The 14086-nt window shown below is 40.6% G+C and overlaps 1 protein-coding gene and 1 pseudogene across 1 annotated transcript in view; both read left to right on the top strand.

The window, feature by feature from the left end:
- GABRB1 (gamma-aminobutyric acid type A receptor subunit beta1) overlaps nt 1–14086 on the top strand; it is a 494464-nt gene that overhangs the window by 435799 nt on the left and 44579 nt on the right. The window lies entirely within an intron of this gene.
- LOC138848443 (ras-related protein Rab-5A pseudogene) lies at nt 396–7278 on the top strand (annotated as a pseudogene).

The raw sequence follows: 14086 nt of genomic DNA on the forward strand, positions 1-14086 counted from the left end.
TCATTAATATGAGATATTATTTTTATTTTGCTTTTCATTTGTACATCTTACAATCTGTGGTCTTACTAGGTAGAATGAAATGAAAATAGTATGTTGATTATTTTAAAACATCGCTGTAGCCCTTACTTCTGTGTCATTTTCCACCAAAATCAATTTATTATTATGTATATTGAAATACTGTATCTAGGGGCCAGTGTTGTGGCATAGTGGGTAAAGCCACTGCCTGCAGTGCCGACATCCCATATGGACACAGGTTCGAGTCCTGGCTGCTCTACTTCCGATCCAGCTCTCTGCTATGGCCTGGGAAAGCAGTAGAGGATGGCCCAAGTTTTTGGACCCCTGCACCTACATGGGAAACCTGGAAGAGGCTCCTGGCTCCTGGCTCCTGGCTTCAGATCAGCACAGCTCTAGCCATTACAGCCATCTGGGGAATGAACCAGTGGATGGAAGACCTCTCTGCCTCTGCCTCTCTGTAATTCTGCCTTTCTTTTTTTTAAAGATTTATTTATTTGAAAGTCAGAATTACATATAGAGAAAAGGAGAGGCAGAGAGAGAGAAAGGTCTTCCATCTGCTGGTTCACTCCCCAATTGGCCACAACAGCCGGAGCTGCACCGATCTGAAGCCAGGAGCCAGGGTGCAGGGGCCCAAGGACCTGGGCCATCTTCTACTGTTTTCCCAGGACACAGCAGAAAGCTGGATCAAAGAGCAGCTGGGACTCGAATCAGAGCCCATATGGGATGCCGGCACTGAAGGCGGCAGCTTTACCCGCTGCAACAGCACCGGGCCCCATGTAACTCTGCCTTTCAAATAAATAAATAAGTCTTTAAAAAAATACTGTATCTAACACAAATTGTTTTTTTAAAAATATTTGCTTGTTTAATTTTGAAAGAGTTAAAGAGGGAGAGGGAGAGAGAGAGAGAGAAACATCTTCCATCTGCTCGTTCACTCCCTAGATGGCCACAAAAGCCAGTGGTGGGCCAGACTGAAGTCAGGGGCCAGGAGCTCCATCGAGGTTTCCAAGTGGGTGGCCAGGGTCCAAACACTTGGGCCATCTTCCACTGTTTTTTCCACTAGCAGGGAGCTGAATAAGAAGTGGAGCTGTCAGGACAAGAATCAGCGCCCATATGGGATGCTGGCATGGCAGGCGACAGCTTTACCAGCTATACCACAAAGCCAGCTTCAGACAAATTGCTTCTAAGTTAGCAGTTGAGGTGACAGCTCAAACATTTGTTCATTCAGGAACTGTTCTGGGCATTAGGCATACTGCTCTGCATGAGACAGAGTTCCTTGCCCCAACAGAATACAGATTCTAAGTCAAAAGACAGCAATAAACACACAAACAAGGGTAATTTCAGGTACTATTAAGTGCTAAAAAGGAAGCACTGCAGAGCGCTGGGTAACAGAATAATTTGGGTTGGATTTGAGAGAGAGGAAACTTTGGAAAGGTGACAAGAAAGCTCTTCTCTGAGCCATTACCATCTGACCCGAGACCTAAGAGATGAGAAGCAGCTAAGCATGCCTACTCTATTCCAGGCCAAGGGAAGAGCAAGTTCTAAGGCTGTGAGGCAGGAATTGGTGATGTGCTAAGTACTGAGAGAGGACCACAGTAGTAAGACCGTGGTGAATAGGGGAGAAAGTATGGTATGAGATATGCTTGGATAATTAAACAGAATCCAAATTATGAATCCTCAAGGTACACCTTCATGATTCAGTACGATATCAAATTGGAGCAAACGCTATGAGGTAACTGGAAAATTACAGGTAAAGAACACAGAAATTCCATAAAATATTAAAATTCAAAGCAGTATATTCAAGTAGACCTTTACTTCTTTATGAAACACTATGTTTGATACTCTAAGAAGTAGACATGAGGTTTGACCTCCAGAATCTTGTGATCTTGTCACAAAAAAGAAATTGTATTCAAATAAGGTAATGAAATACACAGTGACATGGGACACTTAGTTTAAAAGGAAGTAGATTCCTGTTTTCTAGCCATAACCATACTAGCTTTTAGAATATTTTTATTTATATAAGGTGAACAAATTTCATGTGTTTTATATATGCAGATTCAGGAACATAGTGATACTTTCCATCCTGCCCACACTCCCACCTTCCCTCCTCCTTCCTTTCTTATTTTTTCTTTTAATTTTTACAATGATATACTTTTAGTTTGTTTTATAAACAGAAACTTAATCATTCATTGAGTAAAACATTCAATAAATAGGAAGAAGAAAAAAACACATTTCCTCAACAGGAGAGACAAGGGCTGTAAATAATAATCAAATCTCAAAACATCCATGTCATTCATATACCTTTCATTTCTTATAGGTCTAGTTTTCAAAACTGCCTCTCTTCTATTTCCATCTCCAACTCGGGTGCCTTCTAAACAAATGAGTGGGTCCTCTGCACAGCTTGGAATGTGTATTAATCGATAAATCATGAGGGAAAGCCCTACGTAAAAGCAAATGGTATGAGTTCAGTGGTGGGAAAATGCAGAAGACAGGAACTGGATGGGCACCCAAAGGCATGTAGAATCTAGGAAGGAATGAAGAAAACAGCAAGGCTTTTCAACTGACAAGAAAAAAAGCAGTGTTCTGTAGGAAGAGTAGTTAATGAAAGGTCAAGCAAACTGGAATTGGTTTATCCAGATAAAATAAAAAGATAATAAATAAACTTTAGCCAAATACTTTGGGCATTTGGTTGATTTCACATCAGAATATCAGAGAATTTTTCCAAGAGGCTAAGGGGCAAATAAAAACAGAACAGACTTATACGTTCTAACAAATCTAGGTGCATAATATGAGGTTATTTCAACAAGTTTTGGCAAAATAAAATTAAAAGACAAGTTTATTTTGCGGTGGAAAATTTTGAAATCCATACATATGAAGGGTCTTATGGGACATGCATATTATGAAAAAATAGGATTTTAAAAGTTCATTGCACAAAAATAAACTTATCTTTTAACCCATTTTTGCCACAAACTCGTTATAGTATTCTCATATATATTTATCTGAAGAGGACTCAGCGATTGACTAAAAAAATCAGTAAAATGTCCTTACCTGACTAACATTTAACTTATAAAAAGACTAAGTAAAACTGAATATAAATTTTATTCCAGGTGAATTGACTACTTTTAATTTGAATTCAAAGAGATGGTATAGAAAAATCCTTCAATTATCAGGAGACAATACGCTTAAAGAACATAGGAAAGTATTTTATCCATAAAAGGCTAGAGTAGGAACCACACAAATATCACAGAAAACTGCACAGAATTACTGCCAAATAATCTACAAGCTAGATAAATTTATATCAGACCAACCATCCTACAGGTAAAATTCATAAACTATGACAACTTTGTTAATTCTGCCTGAAGAAATGAGAGAGTATTTGAAAATGAGCAAAAACTAAACGAAAACCATCTCTTCAGGAAAGGAAACCATACTCTGGGAAACTTTGTGTTTAGACAACTTTTCCCCTAAGACCAAGCCCCACTTTAAGGGGTGGAAGGCATCAGAATTTTGCATCAGGCATCAGAAGACACCAGAAAACTACAGTTTTATTGGTTTGTGAAGTCAGCGCATCGGGTTTGATAATTCCAGAGTTCCTGGAAATTACAGAAAGTGAGTTGCAGCAGAGACTCAAAATCTGAGTATAAACTTCCTTTGAATCCTTGGTTTATCAGTGAACCATAAATGTACAGGTACAATGCCAAGAATCCAGAGGGGAAATCAGTTGAAGACTGAAATTTTAAAAAAGAACAGAAACATCAGTAGCTGTCCACCATGTTAGAGTCAGAGTTTGGAGTTTGAGTCCAGCCTGTATACTGGGGCATGGTAACTATATTAGTCTTTTCATTAAACTCCAAAAGGATCAGTTCTTTAAACTCCACAAGGATCAGTTCTTAGGAGTAAAGACTAAGTCAGGAGAATAACGAATTTCCTCTGGGATTAGAGAAAAACCAAATGAATACATGCTAACAACACACGAAAACAAGTCTTCACAATTCTAGGTCATAAGTTAGTAATAAAACTGCCTATCAAAACAAAACCCAAGATGCTTCAGAGAAGAAAAATAGATCCAGTCTCTATGGTGCTTCATTCAAAATGTCATCTATAATCGAAAATTACTAACCACAAGAAAAAAAAAAACAGGAAAATGTGATCATAGTCAAAAGATTTCATCAATAGCAACATAACTGCAGTCTCAAATGTTGGCTTCAAAGATAAATACCAGCGACACGAGGAGATGGCGCTGTCACCCCGGCCTCCACCTAGCTCCTTGCTGCCAGCAGCTGCAGCCCCTCGGCTTCGCGTGCCACCATTTCAGGTTTCTTTACCTCCAGAAAAAAATTGACACCTTGCAAACTGAAAGGTTGTTACAGTCTGAAGTTAGGGACTTCTTTTAAATTTGGACATGGCTAATCGAGGAGCAACAAGACCCAACATACTGGAAATGAAAGATGGCATTTCAAGCTAGTATTTCTGAGAGAGTCTGTTGTTGGCATATCAAGCCTGGTGCTTCTTTTTGTGAAAGGCCAATTTCATGAAATTGGTGCTGCTTTTCTAATCCAAACTGTGTCTTGATGACACAACAGTAAAATTTGAAATATGAGGGTCAGCTGGTCAAGAACTATACCATAGCCTAGCACTGATGTACTACAGAGGGGCACAAGCAGCCTTCACTATTTATGGTATCCCAAACGAGGAGTCCTTTGCAAAAGCAAAAAACTAGGTTAAAGAGCTTTAGAGGCAAGCACGTCCGAACTTTGTAATAGCTGTATCAGGATACAAGACTGAGCTAGCAAATCGAAGATCTGTAGGTTTCCATGAAGCACAGGCCTATGCAGGTGACGTTAGTTTATTATTCATGGAGACATCAGCTAAAACATTGATGAATGTAAATGAAACATTCATGAAAATAGCTAAAAAGTTGCTAAAGAATGAGCCACAGAATCCAGGAGCAAACTCTGCTAGAGTAAGAGGGGTAGACCTTACTGAACCTACACAACCAACCAGGAGTTAGGGTTGTAGTAACTAAACCTCTAGTTTGAACCAGCTGGAAAATTCTTCTACTTCCTAAATGTAAATAACAGTCAAATTGGAGCATTTAACCAGCCAGGCATGACTTCCAAAAAGAAGAGACTTATGATAAAGTTAAGTTTCTAATGTAGACTTAGTGTTTGTGAACTTAATTTTTAATGACATTCATGTGTCTCTCTAATGTTTCCACAATAGAAAGGGAAAGTGGATACTGTGTGTACACTTGCTTCATTGGAAGGTTAGGGGTAATAATCACTTCTCATCACTAGAAATAGAAATGAATGACTGTCTGGACCCTCAGTTAGCCAGCCAGTTTCTCCAGACTGACACAGTAGTCACCTATGAAGAGGACTTGGAATTTATTAGGGCTTATCAGAAAATGTTTTTAGGAAATTCTTTATACTTAGATACAGTATTCAAGCAAATAGCAGTTTTTATTGGTATCTAAAAGTATATTTGCACATTTTAATAAATTAACCAAAAGAAAAATCTCTAGAGAGTGGGGGGAGATGAGCATCAGTGACATCTAATTAATAATCAGTCCTGTCATCTTTTCAGTGGATAAAAATGCGAATATAACCCCATCTTATTTTAGTGATATGAAAACTAATAAATGTAATCTAGTGGATAGTGTTCCCTTCAGACATATGAGCTTTTCAAAAAAATGACATGTGATATCTCTAATTTCTATGTAATTACTGCTAGCTATTAAATAGGTCTTGTTTGGGGGCAGGGAGGTAGGCTTTGTTCCCTTTGAACATAATATAGCCAATGCACTAACAGTTGCATACATTTAAACTTGATTATTTTAAACTTGATCTTCAGCTGTACTGTAAATATGGTAGTTATACTGTAAATAGTCTCCATATATGTTTATTACCTTTGTAATATTTAAGAATTGCTTAAAGTATACAAAATCTACAATTACTGAAACATCTAATTAACTTCTCTTTCCCCTTTGAAATAAAGGGCTTCAGTTGTTCTTACATGGGAAGAACCATAATAAACAATATTCCTGCAATTTTTAACATAAGTATTACGATGTTAGTAACAATCTTACAGCCTTGTTTTCTAAAATTCATTTTATGTGGATCGGTTCAGTATATTGCACTAATTATTTTAGGTATTTTCATTGTATGAAATTATGGTGTGTCAGATGATTTAACCTATTTAAGTGTTGAAGTGCTAGGCAGAAGTTGTACCTTACAGTAATTCGGAATTAGTAAAGAAAACAGTTCACCAGTATTTAGTTTTCTATTGAGGTGCTCAGGTTGGAAAAAAGTAGTACAAGAAGCAAGTAAGGGCCAGCATCACGGCTCACTTGGCCAATCCTCCGCCTGAGGCACCGGTACCCCAGGGTTCTAGTCCCGGTCGGGGCGCCAGATTCTGTCCCAGTTGCCCCTCTTCCAGGCCAGCTCTCTGCTGTAGCCCGGGAGTGCAGTGGAGGATGGCCCAAGTGCTTGAGCCCTGCACCCGCATGGGAGACCAGGAGGAAGCACTTGGCTCCTGGCTTCGGATCAGCGCAGTGCGCCGGCGACGGCGGCCATTGGAGGGTAAATCAATGGCAAAGGAAAACCTTTCTCTCTGTCTCTCTGTCTGTCTCTCTCTCTCTCTGTCTAACTCTGTCAAAAAGAAAAAAAAAAGAAAAAAGAATATTGTACTACTATAGTTTTAATTATACTTTAAAATTTACTATATATGGATCAAGTGGTCATTTTTCTATTTAATTATTATTTATAGTCACTTTCTATTTTCCACTAAACAAGGGACTTTTTGCTTTTTTTAAGATTTACTTATTTATTTGAAAGTCAGAGTTACATACAGAGAGGAGAGGCAGAGAGAGAGAGAGGTCTTCTATCCGATGGTTCACTCCCCAAATGGCTGCAGCAGCTGGAGCTGCGCAAATCTGAAGCCAAGAGCCAGAAGCTTCTTCCAGGTCTCCAAAGCGGGTGCAGTAGCTCAAGGACTCGGGCCATCTTCTACTGCTTTCCCAGGCCATAGCAGAGAGCTGGATCAGAAGTGGAGCAGCCGGGTCTTGAACCAGTGCCCATATGGGATACCACACTCAGGCCAGGGCATTAACCCGCTGCACCACAGCACTGGCCCCAGTCTACTATACTTATTCTTTCTTCCGTGGCTAGAACAGGGCAGGTGCCAAATAAGTAACTGTTGAATGAATGAATGATTGTCATTTTCATCAAAGGTGAGTTTTTGGATGTTGTACAAGGTACTGAGTGCTGCAACATGATAATTTATGAAATTTTTATATATTATTAAGAAAAAAGACTATTATCCATTCCAACTTCTGCCTGATTATCTTTTTATTCGATAACTTTAATTTTTTGATTGTTTAAGCATACTTGATATCAGCTTCTGATATTCATTCTGAATCACAGTGTAATAAAAGGTTACATATAATCTTCAAAGGAACATATGGCTAAGGTATTACAGCCTTCTTCATATGTAGATGGAATAATAATAGAGTCTTACCATCTCATACAGTTTTCACTCATCCTTGCAGCTACTTTGGTTTTGCAATTACTTCCTTATCCTCTTTTAAAACCAAGGGCTCAGACATACAAGATGTCCAGTAGCATGCTTCATCTCTCAGTGCATCATCTCTGTTAGTTAAATTAATAATTTAGCTATGGAATTATGAAAAAAATAACTACCCCCAAGGGCCGGCCCTGTGGTATAGAGGGTAAAGTTGCCTCCTGTGACACCGGCATCCCACGTGAGCTCCAGTTCATGTCCTGGCTGTTATACTTCCCTTCCAGCTGCCTGCTGGTGCCCTGGGAAAAGCAGCAGAAATGGCCCAAGTTTTTGGGCCCCTGCCACTCGTGTAGGAGACCTGGAAGAAGCTCCTGGCTCCTGGCTTTAGCCTGGCTCAGTGCTGCTGTTGTGGCCATCTGGGGAGAGCAATAGCAGCAAATGGAAGATCCCTCTTTCTGTGTCTCTCCGTCTCTCTCTGTAACTCCGACTTTCAAAATAAATAAATAAATCTTTTTAAAAAAACAGCCCTGTGGTTAAATTCAAAAATCATAGAAAAATATTAGATTTATCTTTTAATAAAATGGTTGGATGATCCTCTTCTTTCTTTTTATATGTTTGTAAATAGTTAAATTTAGGGAGCATATGTGTTCTGGTTCCAGACAATTTTCACTTGAGAGATTCCTAGTACTTGCCATGGCGTCCTGGAGCATGGAGTAGCACTGTTAATTATTACATATTATTTTTCATAGTTTTGACTGGGCAGTCAGGTCAAGGGATAGGTGTACTGAAGCTTCAAAAGCATGAGTTTTGTATTGATTTCTGTTCCCACCAGCTGCACTGAAACATTTTTTTATGAGTGCAGATGCTGCATCCAGACATTAGGAGAGTCTCAGCCCCCAAGGTGATAAAGACTGTAGATTTGTGAACCCCTTAGGCATCATTTGAAATGGAGATGGTAGCTAGAGTTTTGAAAGAGATTTCACAGTACAGCAAAACTTTAAGGTAGCTATATCTGAGTCACTTTTATCCTAACCTGCCAACACTTTTAGTTACATATACTAGCCACAGTACTTGTCCAATTGCTAATGAATGAAATGGATGAAATTGTAGCATGGATGGCCTATAAACAGGGACACACAAAATCTTTATTTATTTATTTATTTATTTATTATTTTTTATTTTTTGGAAAGGCAGAGTGGACAGTGAGAGAGAGAGACAGAGAGAAAGGTCTTCCTTTGCCGTTGGTTCACCCTCCAATGGCTGCCGCGGCCGGTGTACCGCGCCTATCCGAAGGCAGGAGCCAGGTGCTTCTCCTGGTCTCCCATGGGGTGCAGGGCCCAAATACTTGGGCCATCCTCCACTGCACTCTCTGGCCACAGCAGAGAGCTGGCCTGGAAGAGGGGCAACCGGAACAGAATCCGCCGCCCCGACCAGGACTAGAACCTGGTGTGCCAGCGCCGCAAGGCGGAGAATTAGCCTAGTGAGCTGTGGCACCGGCCGTCAAAATCTTTATAAGTCAGGGAGAACCTTTTGAGAATCTACCAAAGATTCATCCCCAACATGCAGTTGACAATTCTAACAGACAAGGAATAGCACTTCTCCCTTTGGAATAAGATAATGCTAGTGTGATCTGGTCTCTTATCTCCCATTTCTGTTCTCCACAGTGAGTTATACAAGCACTTTCTGACAATTTTCTAAGTGCAAATCATCTCTGTACTGTGAAGGATGTGTTTATTTTTTTAAAGATTCATTTTATTAATTTGAAAGACAAAGTGAGAGAGAGAAAGAGGTCTTCCATCTGCTGGTTCACTCCCTAAATGGACAGAACAGCTAGGCTGAGCCAGGCCGAAGCCAGGAGCCAGGTGATTCTTCCCCTCTCCTACATGAGAGAAAGGGCTCAAACACTTGGACCTTATTCCGCTGCTTTTCCAGGTGCATGAGCAGGGAGCTATATCGGAAGTGGAACAGCCAGGACTCAAACCAGTGCCCTTATGGGATGCAGGCAGTGGCTTAACCCACTACACCACAACACCAGCCCACCATGATGAATTTAAGCAAATAAAATATATATGTAGGTGGCATCATAAAAATAAACAGTTCCATCCTAAAGTCATGCTTGAAATAGCTCCATACCTATCAATATTGAGTCTCACATAACTGCCTCTTTTTCAGGCTAATGTGGATACTTACTTACTGCCCTTGATGAAACTAACCTACTGATTTAGCATCTTAAAATCTAGATAAATATAGAATTTCTACTAATATAGTATACTATATTAGCATGCAAACCTTTGCCCAAATCTGACTTGGTCCATTTTCTCTAGACTTTGTTTAATCCTATCATCTCCAGGTGAGGTGAGAGCGAATGACAAATAGCAACTGCCTTCTGTGGAGGAAGGGCAAGGAATAGGCTGTGGCTATAATAATGCTCTGTTCTCTTGGAGGAGGTAGCCATCCATACTACACAGCTGCATTAAATGGACTGTAGGCTGGTGCTGTGGTGTAGCGGATAAAGCCGACACCTGCAGTACCGGCATCCCATATGGGTGCCAGTTCCTGTTCCAGCTGCTCCACTTCCCATCCAGCTCTCTGTTATGGCCTGGGTAAGCAGTAGAAGATGGCCCAGGTCCTTGGGCCCCTGCATCTGCATGGGAAACCCAGAAGAAGCTCCTGGCTCCTAGCTTCGGATTGGCTTGACTCTGCCCATTGCAGCCATTTGGGGAGTGAACCAGCGGATGGAAGATCTCTCTATCTCTCTCTCTCTCTGCCTCTCTGCCTCTCTCTCTCTCTCCCTCTCTATGTAACTCTGACTTTCAAATAAATAAATAAATCTTTTTTAAAAAATGGACTGCAGGCTTCCCCAGGACAGTGAACTAGCTCATTCTCCAACCAGCACCACTTTACCTGGCTTCCTGCTCTGTACCTCAGAACCACCCAGTAAACATGAATCTAATTGAATTGGCTAGCAAGAAGGAAATCACTTTTTGCAAACTAGATTGAGCCTGAGGTGTTCCTCAATAGGGCTTTAAAAGTGCCACTAGAAACAAGATTATGTTTTATTCCAATTACCCTGCAATGAGTCTGGCTATATTTATATATTGAATATACTCAGAACAGCTGAATTCAGTGTGTGGCAGCATTTTTCATAGCCAAAGGCATTCTATAAGATTATTGGAAACACAGAAAAGGAGAAGGGGAATGAGAATAGGTGAGAGAAAGGCTAGAAAATGAATTTGTACATTTGCTTGAGGTTTCTATTGAGGAAAGAAATAGGTATCACATCAGTGTTTTCTGGACTTGTATTGTTAGGTTATTATTTTTGCCATACCTTTTCTATCAGCCAGGATCCTCCAGAGAAATAAATCAATAAAAGCAGAACCAACATACATAACCAAAAGCAGTGAAAGATGGCTCAAGTGCTTGGGCCCCTGCACCCAGCACGGAGATCTGGCTCCTTGCTCCTGGCTTCAAATTTGCGCAGCTCCAACCATTGCTGCCATTTGGGGAATGAACCAGTGAATGGAAGACCTCTCTTATTCTGTCTCTACCTCTCTCTGTAACACTGTCTTTCAAATAAATATTTTTTAAAATAAGTAAATAATAGCCGGCGCCGTGGCTCAATAGGCTAATCCTCCACCTTGCGGCGCCGGCACACCGGGTTCTAGTCCCGGTTGGGGCGCCGGATTCTGTCCCGGTTGCCCCTCTTCCAGGCCAGCTCTCTGCTATGGCCAGGGAGTGCAGTGGAGGATGGCCCAGGTGCTTGGGCCCTGCACCCCATGGGAGACCAGGAAAAAGCACCTGGCTCCTGGCTCCTGCCAGGATCAGCGCGGTGCGCCGGCTGCAGCGGCAGCCATTGGAGGGTGAACCAACGGCAAAAGGAAGACCTTTCTCTCTGTCTCTCTCTCTCACTGTCCACTCTGCCTGTCAAAAAAAAAAAAAAAAATAAGTAAATAAAACTAAGCATACTAGTTTTGCTCAACATTCATCCTTGACACCTAACACTGGCACACAGTAAACACTATATCTGAGACACAATAACAACTCAATAAATGTTTGGAAAAAGATACATAAAGTTCTTGAGGCTATTGTAATCAGGAAAGGAGGAAAGATGCCCAGAAGAAGTATGACTTAAATTGAGCCTTGTAGAAAACATGTTGCTTTGATTAATATCAAGGGGAGAGAAATGACATTTGAGACATAATGTCTTGTGTTTAATCCCAAATTGACCTCTCTCTCTCTCTCTGTCCCTCTCTCTGCCTCTTCTCTCTCTGTGTAACTCTGACTTTGGAATAAATAAATAAATCTTATAAAAAATCCCAAATTAAGTACTGATTTGCTTAATCTTAGGCAGTTTACTTACTTTCTCTGGGCTTCCATCTCCCCATCTGCTGAACTTGGCATTGTTATGAAAAATAACTGAGATGAATTACATAGTTTGATTCAAAAAAATGGTGTTATTAATAACATTAAAAATAACAATAACTTCCTAAATAAGGAAGACAAGAAATGTGCAGGGTCCAGGGATGGAAGGAAGCCCAGTTAGCCTGGAGAAAGATGCCTCACAGTGGGATATGATGATGGATAAGAATGGGGAGATGAGTAGTGGCCAGATTCGGTCATCTTTCTCTCCGCAACCAGCTGATGCTTAACATTATCAACCGTATCACTAAATTCATTGCTGGAAGTGGTGAAGGCCAGGGACTGTGAAGTGGTCCTCTCTCAGTAGAAAGTACATGGGCTTTGTAACGGACAGATGAGGATTCTAATCTCAGCTAATTTTAATAGCTGCTAACTGAGTAAACTTGAACCAGTTTGCTAACTATTCTGTCTGTTTCCTTATCTATAAAATAGAGATAGGATAGTCTACCTTTTGAAATAGGGTTGTTGTAAGTATTAAACAAGTAATATATATGAAGCATCTACCATTATAACAGGCATGTTGTACACACTCAATAAATCAATCCTGTAGACTGGACTGCGTGTACCACCATCTGGTGCCATCTCTGTTCCTTTTTTTCTTTCTCTGTTTGTCATTGCCTCCTCCTACAGGGCTCTTTTACTTCTCAATCTTGTGTTTTCAACAAGGTTGTACTAAAATTAATCTCATTTGAAAGCATTTATGGAACACTTACTGTAAGTGAGGGACTATGCAAATCACAAAAGTCTTAAACACAGCTACCTGTGCTGACCTTGGAAGTACTTCCAACTCATGAGCCATGTTCCTGATTTCCAGGTAAATCAGTCTGAAAAAAAATCAGTTTAAAGTTTAAAATGGCAATATTGTAGGCCAAAAATATGCTCAGATTTTCTGTACTTCTAAAAGTGTGTGTGGACATAGCATAGGGAAGACCCAGGAAATTTGGGGTAGGTGTTACTAGAATGGCAGGAACACAGGGCAGAATTCAAAGTCAAAGTCGAATCAGACATATCTTTTGATCCATTAATCTCATTTCTGGACATTTAGCCTGGAGAAATAATTATAACTATGCACCAAGATTAAACAAAATGATGCCCCTTTCATACTTCTTTATAGTACTACAAAAAGAAGCTGGCACTGTGGTATAGTAGGTAAAGCCCCCCATTGCAGTGTTGGCATCCTATATGGGTACCAGTTTGAGTCCCAGCTGCTCCAGTTCCAATCCAGCTCCCTGCTAATGTGCCTGGGAAAGCAGCAGAAGATGGCCCAAGTGCTTGGACCCCTGGACCTACATGGGAGGTTCAGATGAAGCTCCTGGCTCCTGGCTTCAGCCTGGCTCAGCCCCGGTGGTTGCGGCCATTTGAGAAGTGCATCAGCAGATGGAAGACCTCTCTCTCTCTCTCTCTCTCTGTGCCTCTGCCTCTCCCTCTCTGTAACCCTGCCTTTTAAATAAATAAATAAATCTTTAAAAAAAAAAACTACCAAAAAGGTGAGCATTAACAACTCTCAGTTGTTAATTCTGTTATGATTTATCCATGTAAGCTATGGTAAATGATAGCACAAATGAATATTTATCAATATTGAAAGCTGTCCAGGCTATATTTTAACTGACAGGAGCAGGTTGCAAAGCAAAATATATGGATGCACTTGTGTTTGTAAGTATATGCAAAGAGGGAAAAAACAGAAGGTGAGAAGGATATTGATTGAAGGTTAGACCATGAAGTCTTAGTGGTTTTTTATTTTGTTTTTTGTTTGTTTGTTTGTTTGTTTCTGGCTTTGTTTTCATGTATCAGTTTTATAACAAAAGGAAATGTATACATACACAAAAACATCACTGCATACACCCACACTACACACTAGTGTCTGGTGAGTGGAGACAAATGATAGCTAGATAGTTCTATTGCTAGCAAGATGAATGGAAGAATGATAGGTGGGTGGAGGGATGGATGGAGGGGAGGAGAGGGATAGAGAGGAAGGGAGAGGAGAGAAGTCTCCAAGTCCTCCGAGAGGCACATAGAGCCGGTCGTCTACCGAGGCAGTGATTGATCAGCCACATGAGACGTCTTCAGGAACAAGGTAATGATGGCAAACGAGCGTCCCAGCAGTTGTGTCTGACCATGTCCATTCTGCCACCAG

This window comes from Oryctolagus cuniculus, chromosome 2 (genome assembly GCF_964237555.1).
Source record: "Oryctolagus cuniculus chromosome 2, mOryCun1.1, whole genome shotgun sequence".
Classification (NCBI taxonomy): Eukaryota; Metazoa; Chordata; class Mammalia; order Lagomorpha; family Leporidae; genus Oryctolagus; species Oryctolagus cuniculus.